A 21,616-nucleotide genomic window follows, 5' to 3' on the forward strand; every position below is an offset into this window, starting at 1 on the left:
CTGTCCTCATCGTTGATGTGTGCTCATCGTTCACCTGTCCTCATCTTCACATGTGCTCATCATTCACCTGTTCTCATCGTTCACATGTTCTCATCATTCCCCTGTCCTCATCGTTCACCTGTCCTCATCGTTCCGTGTGCTCATCGTTCACCTGTCTTCATCTGTCCTCATCGTTCACATGTGCTCATCATTCACCTGTCCTCTGTCACATGTCTCATCATTCACCTGTCCTAAGTTTGTCACTCACTCAGGGACCTTAATTAGCACAAATTCACCTGTCCTCATCGTTTACCTGTCCTCATCCTTCACCTGTCCTCATCATTCACATGTGCTCATCATTCACCTGTCTTCATCGCTCATCGTTCACCTGTCCTCATCATTCACCTGTCCTCATCATTCACATGTGCTCATCATTCACCTGTTCTCATCGTTCACATGTTCTCATCATTCACCTGTCCTCATCCTCATTCATGTCATCGTTCACCTGCTTCATCATCATTTCATTTCATATTTCATATTTCCTGCTAAAGTTTCCTGTTTGTTCTTAAAAAATGTTTTAATTCAGGCCAACATTTTTTTATTTTATTGTATAGTACTTACAAAAAAACCTAGTTAAGTAAAAGCAGAATTACTTTATAAATCACAAGTACACAAAAAACCTACTCGGTTACAGTAACGTGAGTAAATGTAACTCATTATTTTCCTCCTCTCCCCACGTCGCACACATGTCATCGCCCATTTAAGCCTCAGGTGATGCAACAAAACTAATTAGATGGCACTTAGTGCAGAGGCTGTAGCCAGCTGTGGGAGGTTGCCAAGATATGTCACTTCCAACTTTCTGGTTTTCAGCAGAAGCTGATAAATTATTCTGTACCCTATTAAGAGTTGATTCTAAGCAGGAGGAGCACCTACAGAACAGAGCACATGTGCACTGCTGTCAGTCACTCTCCATCTGTTTGTCTGCATTTTAGTAAAAGGTCAAAACGGTCTTTAATAGCTGTTCTATTCAGTGTGGCTGTGACAGAGATGAAGTTAGAGTTGGAGGAGTGATAATAAGCCACTAATGCTCATGGTTTCAACAAGAATCACATCCAAATATTACTGAATATTATTATTACTATATTTTAGATTATTTTCATAATCGATTAATAAAAGCAAAAGTTTACATCATTAGTCATATCAGGTGATCTATGCGATACATTTTAAATCCAAAATCTGCTGATACCGAATATCATACTGATAATATCGTGCATCCCTAACAGGAACACGGATGGTGGACGACTCCAGCTGCTAAAAGCTAATGTAAAAACATGTCTACTTTGACAAAACTGTTGCAATTATACTTTTACACAAACATTAGAAAACATAATGTTATGTTCTGCACAGAGTATATTCTCTGAGGCTACATTTACAGCACTCTGTTTTTGTTTAAATATGCACGGGTGATGGATCGCTCACATTAGGGCTGGCGTTCTCCGCCGGGGTTTGAGTCTGGCTGTTGGTCATTTGCTGCGTGTCTTCCCTTTTCGCTCTCTTTCTCCTGCTTTTCACTACTCCACATATACCTGCCGTCCTCATGACCTTGAAAACCCTTTTTTGTCTGGATGTGCCAGAAACAGAGAACTGTGAAAAACAATGACACACATTCACCTTCTAACTACTGCAGAGGAGAGAATCGGCTTCATGAGCATGTTCAGTCTGTAAAGTCTGTAAACTAAATATAAGGCCACGTCTAGACGGAAACAGCAGGAAACGTAAACAATCTTTTTCTTTGCATCACTTCAGGAAAACACCCTGAAACAACTCAAAACGCTGTAGTACATTTGCCAGGACTGTGAGTTGTGCTGTAACGTTACACCAAAAAAACAGAAGAAGACATTGTAAACATTACATGTATAATAACAGAAATGAAGACAATGAATCGAGCCAGGGGAAAGAAAGGGAAATAATGTAACCTAAATACTTGTGCCGTCGTAACCTAAATACTTATAAGAGGAGGAGAAGCACAATTCTGCCGCACGAGTGAGATTCATCTAACTGTATTTACTGCTGGGCCAAGAGTCCGACGCACACACACACACACACACACATAAACACAGACAAGCTGTGGATGTACAGTGCAGCAGACTGTGTGTGGAACAATCATTGATCTGTCTTGTTTATTCAAGTAAAAATAGGTTTTGTTTTCTCCTCTCTTTATTTTACAATTCAACACTTTGTTTTCCACCCCCATGTGTGAAATGACGTCGTCGTTTTGAAAAGATACCATTACAGGTCCCTAAAATGCTGTCTTTTTGTGCAGAAACATGAACCTTGTGTAGGAACGGCTTGTGAAATCTGAATTTGTTGTGATTTCAATGCTGCACACTTCGCTGAAATGCTGCTTGACATCTGAATTTGCTGGAATTTTACTGCCCTTCATGTTGTGAAGTCTCTTTTATACTTATATGCATCGGCGTCTGCATTTATGTGGGAGGGCAGTGTATGAATAATTAAACGGCGATTCCTCTCCCATCAGTATAAACTCAGTCCGAGGATGTAATTACTAAACGACTTCCATAAGCAGAATTAAAAGGGACATCATGGTTTGCAGATGACCGTCCTTTCAATCAATGCGTCAACATTTAAGTGGTCTCTCGCCATGCACGCCTCCCCCATACTTTAATTACAGGGAGAGCGGGAGCTACTTGGCAAAGCCATTTGTTTCATCATCCAAAGTGGGCCAGAGCCCCTTTTTATTAAATGAATGAGATAAGAGTGTTAAAAGTTGCTGATCAACGTAGAAAGAAACAGCGAGCTGACGTGGAAAAAGTGGTTGCAGAAGGATTTTCTTTAAAACTCCTTTTTCAATTTTTTTTGCTGACTTCATACTGATGAAGTGATTGGGATCCAAACTGAAACGGTGATTGGAAACTGAAAGTCAGTGCAGAAAACATCCAAAGAGCATTTAAAACCATTTGTTGATATGATCATTTTCTTACCTCATCTCAAATACACTCTGTCTGTGATTTGTCATGAGGCATGTTGCTGACCCTAATCCTACTTTAAACAATGAACAGAGATTACACTGAAAATAATCTGTAATCCATCTGAACAGTCAACAGGCTTTGGTGGTGGGTGCCTTCGCTCACCATAGCCCAGCCTGTGGGGTAATCCCGGGTCCTGCCGGGTCCTCGCGGAGAGAAAATGAACGTGAATGGTTCGAGACGCGAGGAAATCGAGGTTACACAGTCGCCTTAAAATTAAAAGTTGAATTTAAGTGGAATATTTTCATTTGACAGAAATTGAAGCTAAATTAATTATAATTAACTACACTTATAGTATACCAACTTGTATGAATAGATTGTATGATAGGGCCACATATAGAGGCAAACAACCATCCTCTCACACCTACAGTCAATTTAGAGTGTCCTAATCCCCATATTTCATGTTTTTGAACTGTGACAAATCAACTCATGTACTAGTAAAAAAAGGCTCCTCCACTGTCCCAGGCTAAACACCACCTGCTGAAACAGCAGAGATGCAATAGAAATGACACAGGATGCAATGATTCTAATAAAACTACCTCCTTCATGATCATTTATTAGGGTCAGAGTGCACAAAGTGGGCATTATTTTTGAAATAAATCATCAATTTGAGGTCCTAAACATGCCTGAAAACGCTCATTTTGCGAAAGTGGTTTGGAGAATGTGGTAGATTTGGAAATGGGAGGGGCTTTAGTTGTCTTTGTTTGACTTGAAATGCATTTGTGTCAGTTATTGCACTGCATTAGAGCACAAGGTGAATCAAAATGACTGCAGATGGTCAACAGAGCAGTAAAAAGTTGCTTAGTCCCCCTTTTAATGACCGCTCACTGTGCGAACAGTAGTTCTATGAAAAAGCGAGAAGACGACTGTTCTGTACAGTCTGATGTATTTTGCTGGGAGGTCCAAACTCTGCTTAATGGACGTTAATGTTCTTTAGTAAAACTGTGCAGCTCTGCCATTAGTTTTACTTGAATAACTCCAGCTGGATGGCAGAGTGTATCGACCTCATACTGTAACGACGCTGTTAAACAGCCAATGGAATCAAGTCATTATCCGTTTTCTGTTTTATTTTTAAAAATCAAATGAACAGTTTGTTATCCGTTTTTTCATTTTCTGTTTAATTTTGAACAAAAAACCCCACTCATCACCAAGTCATATCACTTGTCATAAATGAATGGATAAAGAAGCATCACCACCATATACTGTATTAATATAAGTAGTTACTTTATCACTCACTTGAGCTTTATTATCCTGTATTTGTCGCCTGCAGTGGTTTCATTTCTACGATAGAAAACTTGTCACTGATGAATATTTGCGTATCACATTAGTGTCCAGCATATAAATGACTCATTTTAATAAGTAAGTGTGTTAGCATTACAGTGAGAAAGTCATTCAGCTCTGCATTTCCTATGCATGAAAACAGAAATGTCCGCTGCCACGCGAACATGTCGTCCGTCATCGGCCTTTTTTCATATCGTTCGTTTGTGCTGTTTCAAACTAGAATAATATTCTATGCCCCTGCATGATGAAATATACATCGATCCAAGCTCATGTAAAAATGTCTTTTTTATTGTCCTCTTTGCTGTGGACAGCTAATGAGCTGGAAACTCGAGGTTGTGTCTTGGATACAGAGACAAAAGACAGAAAGAGTAGCTAAGCACAGAGTCTTCACTTTAATTAGTCAGACACAGTATGGAGGGATGTGATGGGATGTGATGCAGTCTGCTCATTGTTGTTGACGGCTGTGCTGGAGAAAGAGAAAGGAGAAGTCGAATCATTGTCTTTTTAACTGATTTCACATCAAAGGTATGATAATGGCAGGAGACAACGATGGAATAAACAGGTCAGAAACAATTGGATATGGATATGGATGAGACTGCCACATGACATCATCTGAAGTCTTTTTTTTATGCTTCCATTCCTGGTTCCTGGTTTCCAAATTCTTTGACTGTTCATCCCACTTTTGTTAAATGAATATCTTGTGTGTGGCTTTTGCATTTTTATTGGCATCATTATTGTGCCTCAGTTTGGTCTTCATGAACACAAACACTATCGACTCTGTCAAGCAGAACTATCAGATCTATTAGGGAGAGGGCAGGCGGGCAGGTAGACACAAGAATAAACTGTTGAGTAACTGGGTTTTGTGAGGGTTTTCATGGTTGCAAGTTCGCATTAATGGCCATACTTCACCCGTTTTGCAGCTGTTTCGCTTTACTAGCGCAGTGTTGCTTCAGTCTGTCCTACCAAACCATTTATCAGTGGTTAACAAAGTTTTGAATATAACATATTTTCTATATTTAAATTTGTACACTGCAGTTTTGAAAGCAGCAGAGGTCATTTTATTTCCAAATGTGGTTCAAATGTTCATTAGACTCACTGTTTGTTGGATTTTGGTGGTCATACGTGTGTGTTTGAGGATATGATGCATTACACTAGGTGTGAAAACGACCTTAGTCTCATATCACAACAGCACAGGTTATATGAAACTCGGAAAAAACATTTCTTTAGACTTCATTGGATGGTAAGCCTGACTGTGTCCAGTGAAGAGTTAACTTATAGTATGTCATCCGAAATCGTTCAAAATAGTCGTAATATTGTTACGGCTGCTGCTGGCTGGCAGTGTATATTCATTGTGTTGTTTCCATGAGTGATTCTACCAGTCATCCAGCTGTGTGATTCCCTGTTGAGGATTGGTCCTTCTGAAGCAGAGGCGGTCTACTTCCTGCTTCCTGTTCACTGGCGTCTGTGATTGGTGTGGCTGTGATTCAACCAAGTCTAACAATCGAGACTCTTCAACTAACCCCAGCTGCAGTATAAGCAGCTTGTGGGCCCTCAGTTCATGGCGGCAAATTGGTAGGGAAACATCAGACAGGACTGTGTGAGAGGTGTCCGGAAGAGAAGGAATCTGTGGAACATGTACTTTTGATATGAGACAAATAGTGAGGTGATGAAAAATAAGGCAGGTAGTGGGAGGTGAGGTGAGGAGGGGCAGTGCAGGTTGCAAGAGGTGAGGTGAGGTTAGAGCAGGGGCAAGGCAGGTAGTGAGAGGAGGGGCATGGCAGGTAGAGAGAGGAGAGGAGGGGCAGGGGAGGAAGCAAGAGGAGAGGAGGGGCAGGTCAGGTAGTAGGAGGTGAGGAAGGAAAGGTCAAAGGTCAAATACTTACATACTAATATATATATATAATATATAATACTTATGTAATATACTTATATTACACTGTGCAGCAAAAGGTAACCGCATTAAGACACTAAGGTGGTGGTGACTGATTTTGGACAACATACTATGGTATGACGTTTTTGACCGATTTTGGACAGCATACTACATAATGGGCCACACAGTGGTATAGTGGTTAGTGCTCTTGCCTTGAAGTGAGAAGAACTGGGTTCGAGCCCCGGTTGGAACAAGAGCCTTTCTGCATGGAGTTTGCATGTTCTCCCCGTGTGTGCGTGGGTTCTCTCCGGGTTCTCCGGCTTCCTCCCACAGTCCCAGAAAAACATGCAATGTGGGAATTAGGTAAATTGGACACTCTAAATTGACCATAGTGTGAGAGTGAATGGTTGTTTGTCTCTATCTGTGTGTGGCCCTGCTATGGACTGGCGAACTGTCCAGGGTGTCTATAGTAGTCATCCATAAATCTGTCAAAAAAGTCATAGTATAGTACAGGGTTTCTCACTCCTGGTCCTGGGGAGCCACTGTCCTGCATGTTTTAGATGTTTCCCTGCTCCAACACACCTGATTCAAATAAATGGGTCGTTATCAGGCTTCAGCAGAGCTTCCTGACGAGCTGACCATTGGAATCAGGTGTGTATGACTTTTTGGACCGATTTCGGGCGACATACTATCATATGACTTTTTTGACTGATTTTGGACGACATACTATAGTATGACTTTTTGGACGGATTTTGGACGACATACTATACTATGACTTTTTTGACTGATTTTGGACGCCATACTATACTATAATTATTTTTACTGATTTTTTTATGACTGATTTTGGACGACATACTATACTATGATTATTTTTACTGATTTTTGACGACATACTATATAGTATGACTTTTTGGACAGGTTTTGGACGACATACTATAGTATGACTTTTTTGACCGATTTTGGACAGCATACTACATAATGGGCCACACAGTAGTGTAGTGGTTAGTGCTCTGAATCATGTGAGCTATTTGTCCTAGGGATGCACCGATATGACTATTTCCGCCGATACCGATATCCGTTATTAATATTGCTGCTATGGCCGATAACCGATATCTACCGTTATCGATATATGTTTTTTAAAAAAAGTTTCTGAGATGATAAAAGTTTGTACAGAATGAAAATCAAGCAAGCTGAATTTTTTAATGTCTTCCTTTATTTTCAAAACATGTTTTACCTCCAAATAACAAGGTCACATAAGACACAAGTAACCAACTACAAGTAAAGGTTTTTAGAAACCTTTACCACTTGTAGCAAGTGTGTAACTAAATTAAAGTACAGTTTAACTCCCTCAACTCACTAAACTCCTGTGAGAAAGTTTGGATCATAAATTACAAACATGAACATTAATAAAAATAATACCCTGCCAAAGTTACTGTAACCGAGATAAGGGCGTCTATACTGGGTACGTAAATAAAGTCAACAACCCTTCCTCCCGGCAACAACAACCGCGCCACTTCCCTTAACAATAAAACTACACAACAGATATGAGAAACAATACCTGACAAGCTCTACTAAGAGCTGCCATAATAAAGAAAACATGTTAAAATACTTTATCAAACTTGCCAGTATTCATGGCAACCAGATATTTATTCAATTGCAAAACATCGGAAAAGTAGCGCCGACTTGGCAGGTTGTTGCGGGGTTCAATATGCGCTATCAACCGTCGGAACCCTCGGCTGGTCGTCAAGAGCAATCATTTCCATTACCTTGATCGTTATTGCCCTGGCCAATGTCTTCCTTTGGTCAAGTCCCAGCAGAGCTGCTTTGTTTTTGTCTGCTGCCTAATGTTACTAGCGTTGCCGTTGTTTGTGTACTTCAGGGTGGCGGTTTTTCAAATGACATAATCAAATTTGTGGTATTGAATGACTTGACACCCTCCTCACATTACCTCGACTTTGCAAGTGTTGCATAATGCTTTTCATGTATCTTCTATTGACACCCTGAAAAATCGCCCACACCGCTGACATTCTCTCTCCTCAACACACACACAGACACATCTTGTGCTGCGCTTGCGTCACTGACGCTGTCATATGCCCAAACAAATGCCGCATGGCCTCCCCTTCCCGACACACATACACAAACAGCAATTAGACTGGTATAAACATCGGTTGTTAAAAGTTTTACTCATTGGACCGATGCCGATATGTTAAAAAATGACGAACATCGGCCGATAACAATATTAATGCCGATATATCGTGCATCCCTAATTTGTCCTGAATGCTTTTTCGTCCAATTTGGAAGTTTTTCAATAATAGAACTCAAGGCTTCGAAGACGTCAGAATGATGAAGTATTTAAGAACGCCCGTCCTGTGTAACAGGCTCCAATCTGGTGTAGTGGTTAGTGTGTGGAGTTTTAGAGACAAACAACCATTCACTCAATGAAATGATTTCAATAGTAGATTACCCATGACTTCACAGACCTCAGCCCTGATTGACCAGGTCAGTTTAGAGTGAGCAATTAACCTCATCCCCATATTGCATGTTCTTGGCCTGAACCTAGAGAAAAGCCACGCACACAGGGGGAGAACATTAAAAACTCCAGAAAGATCAGCGTTCCAACTGGGTCTCGAATCCAAGTCCTCTTGTTGCATAGTCAGGAGCACTAACCACTACACCAACCATCTTGTCCATGATGAGGGACAGACGTTCTTAAATATTTCATCAGTCATCAGACTTTTTTTTTAAGTCATGAGTTCTATTATTGAAAGACTTCCAAATTGGCGAAGAACACATACAAGGACAACTAGCTCACATGGTTCGGACGAGCACTGGCAGTTCTGTGGTCAGGGGTTCGAATATTACCCGAAGTGGAAATTTACCTCATCACTGTATTGCATGTTTTGAATGGACTGCCGAACAGTCCAGGGTGAAACCCGCCTATCACCCTATGACAGCTGAGCTTGGCACAGCAGCACCCACGACCCTCCAGTGGACAACAAAGTGGTAGGTGACTGATGAACTGTGGGAGGAGGCCAGAGAACCTGGTGAAAAGCCGCGCACACACACGGGGAGAACATGAAAAACTCCAGAAAGATGCTTGTTCCATATGGGTCTCGAACCGAGGTCTTCTTGTTCGAAAGGCAAGAGCACTAACCACTATGCCAACCACGCTGTCCATGATGAGGGACAGATGTTGTTAAATATTTCATAAGGCTGAGAGCTGTGAAGTCATGAGTTCTATTATTGAAAGACTTCCAAATTGGATGAAAAAGCAAAGAAGGACAACTAGCTCACCTGGTTCAGGCAAGGACTATCGTTCCTATGGTTGGGGGTTTGAATCTTACCTGACACGAATGTTTGAGTGGAAATTTAACTCATCACTGTATTGCATGTTTTGAATGGACTGGCCAACAGTCCAGAGTGAACCCCAGCTATCACCCTATGACAGCTGAGCTTGGCACAGCAGCCCCCACGACCCTCCAGTGGAGGACATAGTGGTCGATGATTGATGGACTGTGGGAGGAGGCCAGAGAACCCGGAGAAAAGCCGCACACACACACAGGGAGAACATGAAAAACTCCAGAAAGATGCTTGTTCCGTATGGGTCTCGAACCAAGGTCTTGTTGTTCCAAAGTCAAGAGCATTAACCACTACACCAACCATGCTGTCCGTGGAGAGGGACAGATGTTTTTAAATAGTTCATAAGGCTGAGATCTGTGAGGTCATGAGTTCTATTATTGAAAGGCTTCAAAAGTGGCCGATGAAGCATACAAGGACAACTAGCTCACGTGGTTCAGGCAAGGACTGTCGTTCCTATGGTCATGGGTTCGAATCTTACGTGAAGTGAATGTTTAAGTGCAAATTTACTGTATTGCATGTTTTGAATGGACTGGCCAACAGTCCAGGGTGAACCCCGCCTATGACAGCTGAGCTTGGCACAGCAGCCCCCATGGCCCTCCAGTGGAGGACACAGTGGTAGATGATTGATGGAGTGTGGGAGGAGGCCAGAGAACCCGGGGGAGAACATGAAAAACTGCAGAAAGATGCTTGTTCCATATGGGTCTCGAACCAAGGTCTTCTTGTTCCAAAGTCAAGAGCATTAACCACTACACCAACCATGCTGTCCATGAAGAGGGACAGATGTTTTTAAATAGTTCATAAGGCTGAGATCTGTGAAGTCATGAGTTCTATTATTGAAAGGCTTCAAAATTGGCCGACGAAGCATACAAGGACAACTAGCTCACGTGGTTCAGGCAAGGACTGTCGTTCCTATGGTCATGGGTTCGAATCTTACGTGAAGTGAATGTTTAAGTGCAAATTTACTGTATTGCATGTTTTGAATGGACTGGCCAACAGTGCAGGGTGAACCCCGCCTATGACCCTATGACAGCTGAGCTTGGCACAGCAGCCCCCATGGCCCTCCAGTGGAGGACACAGTGGTAGATGATTGATGGAGTGTGGGAGGATGCCAGAGAACCCGGGGGAGAACATGAAAAACTGCAGAAAGATGCTCGTTCCATATGGGTTTCGAACCAAAGTCTTCTTGTTCCAAAGTCAAGAGCATTAACCACTACACCAACCATGCTGTCCATGAAGAGCGACAGATGTTTTTAAATAGTTCCTAAGGCTGAGATCTATGAAGTCATGAGTTCTATTATTGAAAGGCTTCAAAATTGGCCGACGAAGCATACAAGTACAACTAGCTCACGTGGTTCAGGCAAGGACTGTCGTTCCTATGGTCATGGGTTCGAATCTTACGTGAAGTGAATGTTTAAGTGCAAATTTACTGTATTGCATGTTTTGAATGGACTGGCCAACAGTGCAGGGTGAACCCCGCCTATGACCCTATGACAGCTGAGCTTGGCACAGCAGCCCCCATGGCCCTCCAGTGGAGGACACAGTGGTAGATGATTGATGGAGTGTGGGAGGATGCCAGAGAACCCGGGGGAGAACATGAAAAACTGCAGAAAGATGCTTGTTCCATATGGGTCTCGAACCAAGGTCTTCTTGTTCCAAAGTCGAGAGCATTAACCACTACACCGACCATGCTGTCCATGAAGAGCGACAGATGTCTTTAAATAGTTCCTAAGGCTGAGATCTATGAAGTCATGAGTTCTATTATTGAAAGGCTTCAAAATTGGCCGACGAAGCATACAAGTACAACTAGCTCACGTGGTTCAGGCAAGGACTGTCGTTCCTATGGTCATGGGTTCGAATTTACGTGAAGTGAATGTTTAAGTGCAAATTTACTGTATTGCATGTTTTGAATGGACTGGCCAACAGTGCAGGGTGAACCCCGCCTATGACCCTATGACAGCCGAGCTTGGCACAGCAGCCCCCACGACCCTCCAGTGGAGGACACAGTGCTAGATGATTGATGGAATGTGGGAGGAGGCCAGAGAACCCGGGGGAGAACATGAAAAACTGCAGAAAGATGCTTGTTCCATATGGGTGTCGAACTAAGGTCTTCTTGTTCCAAAGTCAAGAGCATTAACCACTACACCAACCATGCTGTCCATGAAGAGGGACAGATGTTTTTAAATAGTTCATAAGGCTGAGATCTGTGAAGTCATGAGTTCTATTATTGAAAGGCTTCAAAATTGGCCGAAAGAAGCATACAAGGACAACTAGCTCACTGGTTCAGGCAAGGACTGTCGTTCCTATGGTCATGGGTTCTAATCTTACGTGAAGTGAATGTTTAAGTGCAAATTTACTGTATTGCATGTTTTGAATGGACTGGCCAACAGTCCAGGGTGAACCCCGCCTATGACCCTATGACAGCTGAGCTTGGCACAGCAGCCCCCATGGCCCTCCAGTGGAGGACACAGTGGTAGATGATTGATGGAGTGTGGGAGGAGGCCAGAGAACCCGGGGGAGAACATGAAAAACTGCAGAAAGATGCTTGTTCCATATGGGTCTCGAACCAAGGTCTTCTTGTTCCAAAGTCAAGAGCATTAACCACTACACCAACCATGCTGTCCATGAAGAGGGACAGATGTTTTTAAATAGTTCATAAGGCTGAGATCTGTGAAGTCATGAGTTCTATTATTGAAAGGCTTCAAAATTGGCCGACGAAGCATACAAGGACAACTAGCTCACGTGGTTCAGGCAAGGACTGTCGTTCCTATGGTCATGGGTTCGAATCTTACGTGAAGTGAATGTTTAAGTGCAAATTTACTGTATTGCATGTTTTGAATGGACTGGCCAACAGTCCAGGGTGAACCCCGCCTATGACCCTATGACAGCTGAGCTTGGCACAGCAGCCCCCATGGCCCTCCAGTGGAGGACACAGTGGTAGATGATTGATGGAGTGTGGGAGGAGGCCAGAGAACCCGGGGGAGAACATGAAAAACTGCAGAAAGATGCTTGTTCCATATGGGTCTCGAACCAAGGTCTTCTTGTTCCAAAGTCAAGAGCATTAACCACTACACCAACCATGCTGTCCATGAAGAGGGACAGATGTTTTTAAATAGTTCATAAGGCTGAGATCTGTGAAGTCATGAGTTCTATTATTGAAAGGCTTCAAAATTGGCCGACGAAGCATACAAGGACAACTAGCTCACGTGGTTCAGGCAAGGACTGTCGTTCCTATGGTCATGGGTTCGAATCTTACGTGAAGTGAATGTTTAAGTGCAAATTTACTGTATTGCATGTTTTGAATGGACTGGCCAACAGTCCAGGGTGAACACCGCCTATGACAGCTGAGCTTGGCACAGCAGCCCCCATGGCCCTCCAGTGGAGGACACAGTGGTAGATGATTGATGGAATGTGGGAGGAGGCCAGAGAACCCGGGGGAGAACATGAAAAACTGCAGAAAGATGCTTGTTCCATATGGGTCTCGAACCAAGGTCTTCTTGTTCCAAAGTGAAGAGCATTAACCACTACACCAACCATGCTGTCCATGAAGAGGGACAGATGTTTTTAAATAGTTCATAAGGCTGAGATCTGTGAAGTCATAAGTTCTATTATTGAAAGGCTTCAAAATTGGCCGACGAAGCATACAAGGACAACTAGCTCACGTGGTTCAGGCAAGGACTGTCGTTCCTATGGTCGGGTGTTCGAATCTTACCTGAAGTGGAAATTTACCTCGACACTGCATTGCATGTTTTGAATGGACTGGCCAACAGTCCAGGGTGAACACCGCCTATGACAGCTGAGCTTGGCATAGCAGCCCCCATGGCCCACCAGTGGAGGACACAGTGGTAGATGATTGATGGAGTGTGGCAGGAGGCCAGAGAACCCGGGGGAGAACGTGAAAAACTGCAGAAAGATCCTTGCTCCAACTGGGTCTCGAACCCAGGTCTTCTTGTTTCAAAGGCAAGAGCACTAACCACTGCACCAACTGTTTGGGCCTTTAGGGAGGACATGTATCGTTAAATACCTCATTAGTCTGAGGTCTTTCTGAAGTCATCTTTGTGCTCATCTGTTATTGAAAGTTGTCCAACGTTGAAGAAGCAGTGTGTGAGTACAAATAGCTCACGTGGTTCAGACAAAGACTGGAGTTCCTGAGGTCAGAGGTTCGAATCTTAGATGAAGCAACATTTTAAGCCCAATATTCTACACAGAGAGTGAATAAGTGTGAGAAAACCAAGAGGACTAGCATGGACAGTTAGCTCAGCTGGTTAGAGAGGGGCCTTTCAGTCCGGATGTTGACGGTTCGATTCCCTTATAGGTCAAAGTTTAAGGTTTCACAGCCAAAGTGAAGACTCAAAAACGCCCGGAGCTCCGTCCCAAATGTCAAAAGGGTTCGTGGCGTGAAGGGTTGGTTCGCAACCGCAAGGTTGTGCCAGTCCGGCTGTGGCTGGTTCAAATCCAGCACGGTGCGAACACTTGGCCCCGGCGCCGGGGTCTAACTACGCGCGCTCTCACTGCGATTGTAGTGGTGGGAGGTTGGGGCTGGGCTGTGCTCCCCCGGCCACCCGCACAGATGACAGCAGGGGGTTATACTATTTTATTTCACATTTTTTGCCAAAAAAAAGCCTTAAAAAAACTAGAAATTACAAAAAAAAATGATAGGGGTTCACTCCCTGGACTGTTGACCACACAGTTGGGTCCAGGTGTCCAGTAACTGCTGCTTAAAAATGATGAGCACATGAATGAGACTTCTGTGTGATTAACATGTTCACATCCTATTTACATCGTTAACAAGTGAAAACTGTGGACGAGTCAAAGTGGCAACATTCAATCAATAAATACACCATTAAATAATGACTCACATGTGTCTCACATTCATTCATTCATTCACATTGGAATTAAATACATAAATGTCTCATTATTAAATGTGTCATTCATTCATTCCAATACCAAATTCATTTGATGTAAAAACAACATACAACACACACATGTGAGTCATTATTTAATGGTGTGTTTATTGATTGAATGATGCCACTTTGACTCGTCCACAGTTTTCACTGGTTAACAATGTAAAAATGATGTGAACAAATTAAACTCTGTTGACAAGTGCTGTTAACGTCCGTGTGAGGGGATGAAATCACAGGTGAAAGAGTGATGGTTTGCTCCAGAAAGTGTGCTAAACGCAAGTTTAAATGCGACGAGTCTCTGATGTGACTCCAGTGTCTGACGTGAAACTGCGATACAATCGTGCGACTTTTCCAGCTAACGTTGTTGTGGTTGCTACGGTTACACACAGGATGTGACGCTATTTGAGAGAATTATTAGTAGGAAAACTAATACAGTGAAATATGGCGTATTCTTTTTTTTAGTGTATAGTTTTTTTTTTTTAACAGACATTACAAATAAACGTCATTAAAAATTAACTAAATAAATGAACATTTCAGTCCACTAGGTGGTGCCAAGTGCTCACTTTCACGAGCGCTGTTGTCTAAGTATATCTCATGGTGTCTTTGATGATTATTTAAAAAAATATAAAACAAGTAGAGATGCAACGATTACTGCATAATTAAAAACAATTACTAAATTAACTGTCAAATACTTTAATAATCGATGAATTGTTTTTTGTTTCATTACAAATGTTGAACATTTTCCAGTTTCTTTGTTCCTTTTAATAAAGAAAGTGAAATGAAATGTGTGTTTACATGTGGAGCAGTGACGTCGCATTAGCATTAGCATTAGCAGGTGTAATCTGAACACCTGTGATCGGATCCCTCAGGTCGGATGTGAACAGCAGGTGTGAACAGAGCGTCAACAGAACATCTAAGAAATGTGCGGATCATTTTTAAGCAGCAGTTACCAAACCTGTCTCCGCTGCTCCTCGTCCTCCTCCTCCTGGTCCTGGTCCTGATCCTGGCTCCGGCTCCTGGTCCTGCTCCAAACAAAGTCTAGATCAGTTACAAAGACTTTAAAAAATCCTGAAAACATTTGTAAAATCTCAATATTTAACAGAGGATTCTGACGTATTTAGCGACGGCTGTGAATGGAATCACTTGAAAACACATGAACTGTGCCTATAACGGCAGCTGTTTGCAGGTCTTCAGTCAGAGGACATGATGAGACAAAGCAGTGTCCACTTTAAAGTGTTCAAATGTGCTCAGTGCAGTAAATGAGTGAAGAAATGTGAGGAAAACACAGGAAAACCTTTTTATTGTCAACTATATATTGATCCATATCAACATGGACACTTTTATTTTGAAATTCTACTAAACCACTGCTCGTCAACAGTTTTTTTTTACTTAATCTGCCCCCTACTGGCCAGACTAGATACTCATTCTAAACAGTTTTAATGGTATAGTGAATTTTTTTTGTTGATGTACTATATTTGGACATTTTTGACAGTTTACTAATAATGAAGATATATTTTTTTAGGACATACTATACTAAGACACTTTTAGACAGTTCATAGTTTAACCTTTTACACCACTATAAATACATGAGTAACTTTTTGGAATTTTTTTTTTGAGTAGTTTTATTGCAACGTACTTTTACTTTTTCTTGAGTATATATTGGAAGAAAGAACGTTACTTTTACGCCGTTCCATTTGGCTAAGTGACGGTTGTTACGTCATTTTTAAAAAATCTTTTTTATTAAATGCGCGATCTATTTCTCTTCCTATTTTAAAGGCCGTATTTATTGTTTTATTTAGAATATTATTATTTAACATTTGAACATTGTTGTTTTATATTATGTTGTGTCTATTTTGTACTATCTGTGTTGCTCTGAATATTTCAAAACTAAATCCGGAGAAACTCAGTACTTGAGTACTTGAGTCGTCTTTCACACTTTTCATACTTTTTTACTTTTAAAGTATTGTTATTTTATTTTTACTTTTACTTGAGTAATTATTATCTTACAGTAACAGTAATTTTACTTGAGTCATTTTTTGGCTTCTCTACCCACCTCTGCATATTATACGAGAACATTTCGGACAGTTGTTGACAGTAAGACGTCATACTACATAGTGACATATTTGACACTATGTCACTTTTTTGTAGGTCATGTACGTGTGTTCACATGTGGAGCAGTGACGTCAAAGTAGCATTAGCAGGTGTAATCTGAACACCTGTGATCGGATCCCTCAGGTCGGATGTGAACAGCAGGTGTGAACAGAGCGTCAACAGAACATCTAAGAAATGTGTATCAATTTTAAGCAGCAGTTACCACACACCTGTCCCCGGTGCTCCTCGTCCTCCTCCTGGTCCTGATCCTGGCTCCGGCTCCTGGTCCTGGTCCTGGTCCTGCTCCTGCTCCAAATAAAGTTGTAGATCAGTTACAAAGACTTTAAAAATCCTGAAAACATTTGTAAAATCTCAATATTTAACAGAGGATTCTGACGTATTTAGCGACAGCTGTGAATGGAATCACTAGAAAACACATGAACTGTGCCTTTAACGGCAGCTGTTTGCAGGTCTTCAGTCAGAGGACATGATGAGGCAAAGCAGTGTCCACTTTTAAGTGTTCAAATGTGCTCAGTGCAGTAAATGAGTGAAGAAATGTGAGGAAAACACAGGAAAACCTTTTTATTGTCAACTATATATTGATCCATATCAACACGGACACTTTTATTTTGAAATTCTGCTAAACCACTGCTCGTCAACAGTTTTTTTTTTACTTAATCTGCCCCCTACTGGCCAGACTAGATACTCATTCTAAACAGTTTTAATGGTATAGTGAATTTTTTTTGTTGATGTACTATATTTGGACATTTTTGGCAGTTTACTAATAATGAAGATATTTTTTTAGGACATACTATACTAGGACACTTTTAGACAGTTCATAGTTTAGTTAAAGTTTTTTTTTTTGAGTAGTTTTATTGCAACGTACTTTTACTTTTTCTTGAGTATATATTTGAAGAAAGAACGTTACTTTTACGCCGTTCCTTTTGGCTCTTTTGTTCCTTTTGGCTTTGGTCGTTACGTCATTTTTAAAAAATCTTTTTTATTACATGCGCGATCTATTTCTCTTCCTATTTTAAAGGCCGTATTTATTGTTTTATTTAGAATATTATTATTTAACATTTGAACATTGTTGTTTTATATTATGTTGTGTCTATTTTGTACTATCTGTGTTGCTCTGAATATTTCAAAACTAAATCCGGAGAAACTCAGTACTTGAGTCGTCTTTTCAAACTTTTCATACTTTTTTACTCTTAGAGTATTTTTATTTTATTTTTACTTCTACTTGAGTAATTCTTATCTTACAGTAACAGTAATTTTACTTGAGTCATTTTTTGGCTTCTCTACCCACCTCTGCATATTATACGAGGACATTTCGGACAGTTGTTGACAGTAAGACGTCATACTACATAATGACATATTTGACACTAAGTCACTTTTTTGAAAACATGTACGTGTGTTTACTGCGGAGCAGTGACGTCACATTAGCAGCAGCTAACCTGCTACTGGCCAGACGAGATACTCATTCTGAACAGTTTGGATGGTCTATTGACAGTTTGTGTTGAGGACATTCTTTGACATATGTGGACAATTTATATTTAAACGTTTTTGGGGACATACTATACTCGGAAAGTTCATATTTGGACAGTTTTGACGACATACTGTCACATTGACAACACACGTGTGTTTGCTGTGGAGCAGTGACGTCACGTTAGCATTAGCAGGTGTAACCTGAACACCTGTGGTCGGATGTGAACAGCAGGTGTGAACAGAGCGTCAACAGAGAATCTAAGAAATGTGTGGATCATTGTAAACAGCAGTTACCACGTTTGTTCACATGATTGTACACATGTTACTTCCGCCGCTCCTCGTCCTCTCGCTGTTTCTGTCTCTGCGCAGAAGAAGCTCCGCCTCCAACAAAGGAAGTGGAACATTCCAAATAGATCGACACAGAGGGGAGGAGTGAAATGTACCAAGTCACGGAAACTACATAAAGGCTTTTAAATCAGTGTGTGTTTGTGCAGGAGCAGCTCCACCTGTACTTATTCAACGTTCATGTCCTCGCTGGACAAATAAAAGAAAAATAGCAGCTGAAATTGTGAGAAGGGTCCAGCTGCAGACCCACAGACCGCTCCATGACTACAGGTCACAGAAGAGAGCGCGTCTGAAACGTGATGACGTTTACGTTGGTGAAGAAGTATGACGAGAGAGAACCCGAGAGAACCCGAAACAACGCGGGAAAATCTAAAACAACAACATGTTGTACTTACAAAATGACGGAGGGAAGGGTAAGAATGGATTAAAAAAAAACAAATGCTGATATTGAACACTGTATGAATAGTCATTATTTGTATGCATTAAATCAATTAAGTGTGGTTTATTAACCAGTAATGTCTGTACACTGTAATGATAGCGTTATTTTTATGTACAGGTTATACCATTGAGACAGGGCGTCTCATTTTCAACCAACAAACGTATAAGATAAACTATATGCTCATGTCTCCTCCTCTGCACTCATGTCCTCTCCTCATGTCTCCTCCTCCTCTGCACTCCTGTCCTCTCCTCATATCTCCTTCTCCTCTGCACTCATGTATAGTATGTCGTCCAAAATCGGTCAAAAAAGTCATAGTATGGTATGTCGTCCAAAATCGGTTCTAAAAAGTCATAGTGTAGTATGTCGTCCAAGCGCCGACAACCTGCTTTTTAACCCAGCCTTATCAGAGAGGGGAAAGTGAGTTATAATGTATAATGTCAGCACTGCTTCACGCTGTGTGTTCAGTCAATCATCCCTCGGCGCTGTCACTCTGCTCCCAGTCTGTTGGCAGGGAACCTGTTAATGGTGCTAGGGACGAGCCGTCTGTGACCCAGATTCCCCGTCTCCTTTAATTGTTAATAGATCCCCGAGTACGGCATGGGACCTCTCTGGAGAGCTCGAGCTGCCATAAGAACCAAAAATAGCACCTCACACATACTGGTAATTTATTTCTTCTGCCAATCCCTCAACATCAACCAGTATCATAGAGGTGTAAATGTATGACAGGAAGGAAGGGAGTGATGGAAACCTGGAAACCAGTCATCCTGCCTGTGAATGCCAATTTAGAGTCTGTAGGTGTTAAAAGCCCATATTCTATTCTAAGTCAGAAACAGGAAAGATACAAATCTAATTGGATGAACACATGTACATAAATGTCATGTGTTCATCAAAAAAAAAGATTACATTTTTCCCTCAGCACAAACCATCAGGACCAAGAAATGAGTTGTCGTTTCAAAGATTTCCTCTGACCCTTTGTCTTTATTAAGTACTTGTCTCAGAATTTGACCCAAATACAAGGCTAAAAAAAACTGCTTAAACTAACCCTGGGAGGATGAGGATCTAAAGCTGCAAAATTATTAGGAAAAACAAGCAGAACATGACGTAACAGAGGAGACAAAGAGAGCAGAGCCTTCGTGCAGGTCAGGATAATTAAACCAAGTCAAACAACAAAGTGGGAAATAGAACGGTTAAAGGTCATAATGGACACATGAAATCTAATACAGATTCTTTGTTGTAATCAGTTTTGGTCAAATTTTATTTATGACCAAATTCCTCTTCTGTGCTGTTTCCTCGCTGGGTTTCTGTAGTTGCCATGGTCACATGATGAGCCACAGCAGAGAGCCGTTGTAAAAAAAATAAATAAAAATAAAGTTGAATCATTATATTGTAAGCTCCCAACGAGACATTCTCATTCTGCCTCCCCATAATTGCTGCTGCCGCCGACCTTGGCTCTCTCCGAAAGTCTCGTTTTATTCACGTTAGATAAAGCCGAGCGCTTCCAGCTGTGAGAGAACCCCCAAAATCTGACTGTGATGGTGGCGTTTCTGCAGTTTTCGCGTGGATAGTTGCTTCAGTGAGAGACGATGTTGTACCGTTGGTGTGTTCAGTTCAGTTCTGTTTGGATGCAGCACTGAGAGTTTCACAGTAACACAGTGGATATTAAATGAAATGACGATGCTGTATCACCTCATTAATTAGAGTATTTGTAGCACGTAATTATGATATGAATAATACTGCATTTAAATATTCCACTTAACAATGAATATTAAGGTTATCTGCAAACAGTGTTGAATGAATTGCAGACATTAAATATTGCAATTAAAATAAAATGTACACAGTGGTTAGTTTAGGATATTAATTTGAAGAGGATGAACACAGAGGGCGAAACAGTTATTATTTTTTATATATATATATTTTTATATATTATTATTATTTTAGGATCACATCTGACTCAAGATTAATACTTTACACATTAATGGCCTCCTCTTCATGCAGCACAGGTGAATGACTATATCAGTGGTTGTTTACAGTAATGTTATATTATAATATTACATAGTCACTATTAAAACAACATTTATACAGCAAATGAATCTACAACCACAATATTTGTCAGAAAAATTGCCAAAAAAAAATCATCTGAGCTTAGTTTTTGTTCTCTAACTTACCTAAAATCTTCTGTAAATGCAGGATATCTAGAAACGCTATGGAGCCTTCGTCCTCCTCCTCTTTCACGTCTGTCTTGCTAATTTTAAAGCGCCGCAGTCGCACCTGCTCCTGTTGCCACTGTTAATCATCGTGAAACGTGAAAACGAGACTCGCAGCTTGCTCCTACGTCTCCTTCAAAACGAGACGGCCCCCAAAGTCAAGGTCACAGCTGACAGGTGTGACGCTTAATGAAAAGTGGAAGACCACACGTGGAGAGAAGGATCCAGGTGGCCTACAGCAACAGCTGATGCTCGTCTGACTCAGTCTGACTCATCCTCTCACTTCTTTGACCTGTGTTCACTTATGCAAAGACTCATCGTTTGTAGTGGGTCTTTTGTAGGCAGCAGAGGAGAAGATTCTCTCCACTGATAGGTAACTGGAGGTTGGTTAACACATTTGTTTTTTCAGGCTGAAGCCAGAATGTTTGGGTTTCTTTTTTATATATGTACGTGTACCTTTTCACTTAGAAGATACAGGGAAACAGCAAGTCAATCTAAGGCTACGTTCAGATTAACACTGAATTTACATCACAGATCTTGTTCGTCACTTCTGATTTTAAAATCAGGATTGTGTAACTTCAGTATGTGGCCCTAGATCAGATACCTGTTTA

General features: G+C 41.3%; 1 protein-coding gene and 1 long non-coding RNA gene across 3 annotated transcripts in view; one reads left to right on the plus strand and one right to left on the minus strand.

The window, feature by feature from the left end:
* The window catches only part of pcp4a (Purkinje cell protein 4a), a 34,419-nt gene that overhangs the window by 3,826 nt on the left and 8,977 nt on the right, over window positions 1-21,616 (plus strand). The window lies entirely within an intron of this gene.
* On the minus strand, window positions 4,681-6,097 carry LOC122780201. The gene is made up of 2 exons (XR_006361666.1): window positions 5,828-6,097; window positions 4,681-4,773 (listed from the first exon to the last, which is right to left on the minus strand). It is a non-coding gene; the product is annotated as an uncharacterized LOC122780201 (long non-coding RNA).

The sequence above is a fragment of the Solea senegalensis genome, linkage group LG13 (assembly GCF_019176455.1).
Source record: "Solea senegalensis isolate Sse05_10M linkage group LG13, IFAPA_SoseM_1, whole genome shotgun sequence".
In the NCBI taxonomy this organism is placed as follows: Eukaryota; Metazoa; Chordata; class Actinopteri; order Pleuronectiformes; family Soleidae; genus Solea; species Solea senegalensis.